The sequence below is a fragment of the Elephantulus edwardii genome, unplaced genomic scaffold, assembly GCF_000299155.1.
Source record: "Elephantulus edwardii isolate Elephantulus edwardi_28Jun2011 unplaced genomic scaffold, EleEdw1.0 scaffold00025, whole genome shotgun sequence".
In the NCBI taxonomy this organism is placed as follows: Eukaryota; Metazoa; Chordata; class Mammalia; order Macroscelidea; family Macroscelididae; genus Elephantulus; species Elephantulus edwardii.
In genome coordinates, this window is record NW_006399775.1 from 19093122 (window position 1) to 19095916 (window position 2795).

At 40.9% G+C, this 2795-nt stretch overlaps 1 protein-coding gene across 1 annotated transcript in view; it reads right to left on the bottom strand.

The window, feature by feature from the left end:
• Positions 1–2430, bottom strand: part of TENM4 (teneurin transmembrane protein 4) — a 613887-nt gene extending 611457 nt beyond the window's left edge. Inside the window, exon 1 of the mRNA XM_006882894.1 lies at positions 2377–2430. The gene's annotated coding sequence lies outside the window, so the exon portion shown is untranslated. The remainder of the gene's footprint in view (positions 1–2376) is intronic.
• Positions 2431–2795: the final 365 nt, after the last annotated feature.

A 2795-nucleotide genomic window follows, 5' to 3' on the forward strand; every position in this document is an offset into this window, starting at 1 on the left:
ACGACACTTTCTTGCATCATTACATGCTCCGATTGAGTTTTATCTCCTCTCTCCTGATTTCTGAAGTATCAAGATGACCTATAATACGTGCCTAATCTAAAAATACATGTACATGTAAGGCACATTTTGTTTATATGTTGTTGTTGTGTACCATCGAGTTAGACTTGACATGTAGCTAACCATCGAGCAAGTTTTCAGAGGCAGTTAATTGCAGGAGAAGAGATTGTTTCCTCATCCTTTTCCCCTGCAGAGAAGCTGGTGGATTTGAACCACATGCCCTTGGGATTGCAACACAGCTTCTTACCACCAGGCCACTACAGCTCCTTTGCTTATAGATCCCTTTGATATATTCTTGTCTGATCCTCATAACTAGTTTCTAAATATATATAAGCATTTGATGATTCTCCAAAAAATTCCTTGTCCTTGGGTGGAGCCTTCAACCTTCACTGTCCAGGACCAGGGTTTTGGCAGCAGTCAGAAGAATCTGTGCAGCTCCTTGAACAAATTATAATTATCCATAGTAAACAATTCTTCCCTGTCTCCTGAGAGACAAAGTTTTAATCTCATAAATCTTTTGTTTGGGGGATTTATTTATATGTAAGTTTATGAGATGTGGATATGTCTTCTTTTGTTCCTATTAAGCATGTATTATCTTCCCTCTCCTCTTCTTACTCACTTTTCAGCTACTCCTCTTTCTAAAGGCAAGTAACTCCATCACGATCTATCATAATACTAGGAACCCCATGTATTGAGTGCTTCCTACGTACCAGGTACTGAGCACTTTATGTACACATTCCACCCACAGGTCCTTTGCAATATGTATTGGAATCTTTATGTCACACATGAGGAAACAGATGCTCAAAGACGTGACAGACAGCCTACGGCCATCTGCAACTCAACAAGCAAGAGGGCTGGGATTGGGCCCAGTACCAATTGATCCCCACGTCACAACTCACTCTAGTGCCTGAGAAAGTGAGCAGTGAGTTCTTTCAGCCAGAAAAGCCATGAGGACAGAGGTTGAAGACACAATTGTAAGCATAATACTCTACCTTCCTTGTTTCCTCTGTGACTTTACTATTCATTCATACAGAAACAATCCTGCTCCCCACAGTTCATCTGCCACTAAGTCTCTGTGGCATAGTGCAGGAGGACTTGTACTGCTAATTCAAAAGGCAAGCTTTTCTCTCTGGAGGGTCAAAGTCCCCCTCCTCCGGCTCCATGGGAGAAAGATAGGGAAATCTCTTTCCATGTAATTTAGAGCTTTGGAAACTCAAGGAAAGATCACCAATGAATTGGTTTCAGGTTGACAGCAAAGAGTGAGCGAGTGTCTTGTACAGACGGTACAAAGCACATTGTGTCATGCTTATGCTCCAGGATGGTTCTTCCCTTTAAGGTTTTGTTCTGTATTGGAAAGAAGATGATCAGGGCAAGAAATGCTCTTTAAGCCAAATTCCAAGGAAATGAATGAACAAAGAATAAGAAAAGTTCTGACAGAGGGACACAAGCTTTAACTTCAATCATTTTTAGGACTGTATATCAGGAGGGAGCCTCTGGGTGCTACAAACAGCTAGATGTTCAAATAGCAGCGTGAGGTTCACGTTTTAAACCCCCCAGAAGTGCCTGGTTGAACACAGATCGGGTAATCCACTCCCTCAAAGTCCCAGCTCTGATTCCCTGTGGAGCACAGGGCCACTCTGTACATGCATGGTTGGCATGAATTGGAATGGACTTGATGACAACTAATGACAACAAAGAGGTCTACTAGGATATAAAGAAGAGTGGACTTCAAATCTAGACTCAGGAAGAACTCGCTAACACTCAGAATGTGAGGAGCTACAGAGTTCTACATCAGTTCCTGGAGGGTTTCAAGCACAGGCCAAGGATCTATCAGAACACCCTCATCACTGTTGCGTAGATTCTGACTTACAGTGACTCTCCATTGGTTCCTCAATTGGGTTTCTGAGGCTGTAAATCCTAAGGGGAGGAGACAGTCTATCCTTATCCTGTGGATCCCCAGGTACATTCAAACCACTGGAGGTGCTCAGTCATCTGATTGTCAATACAACACACTATTGACTATGGCATCAGAAAGCCTCCTGTGGCTTTCAGCATGTGATAGGGACAGGCCCACACCTCTAAGACCCTTTCATTCTCTGAGGTTGCACAAGGCTTTGGGATTTACTAAAATCTTACAGGGAAGGTAGTTCGTTATCCCGCACTCCCTGCTCATTGTTTTTAGAGTAAAAAAAAATGTCATTATAAAATAAAGTCTACCTCTTAATATATCTTTAAGAAGTAGAGGGGGAAAGTATAACCACAGCATTAACTTAAATTGTGAATACTCTCTGAAGTGTAAAAAAAAAAAAATCAACTCACTTTTCTTTAAATCTTCTTAAAAGGGTCTAAGAATAGTCCTTCAAATAATCCTTGAAGTATGCAATTTTAATTTGGACACATGGTAATTTCAGTCTACCTGTTGAAAGAGACAAGAGAGAAATCAGTCATTTTTGATGGGGATGCTATTCTGACAAGCAGCAAAGAAGTCTGGGAGTTGGGGGAGGATAGTAGTAGTAGTAGTAGTAGTAGCAAAAGCAGTTTTGGCCTCAACAAATGCTGGTTTCTGAAGACTTAAAGAGAAGATAACTAACATATGTGGTTATTAGCACAGTACCTGGTACATAGTAAATTCTTAATAAATACTTATTTGAAAAGTAAAAAGAATGCTAAATAAAAGACTGAGATGGATCACAAACCTTTCATGCAAAGCGTTATCTACTCTATAGCCTCATCTCCTT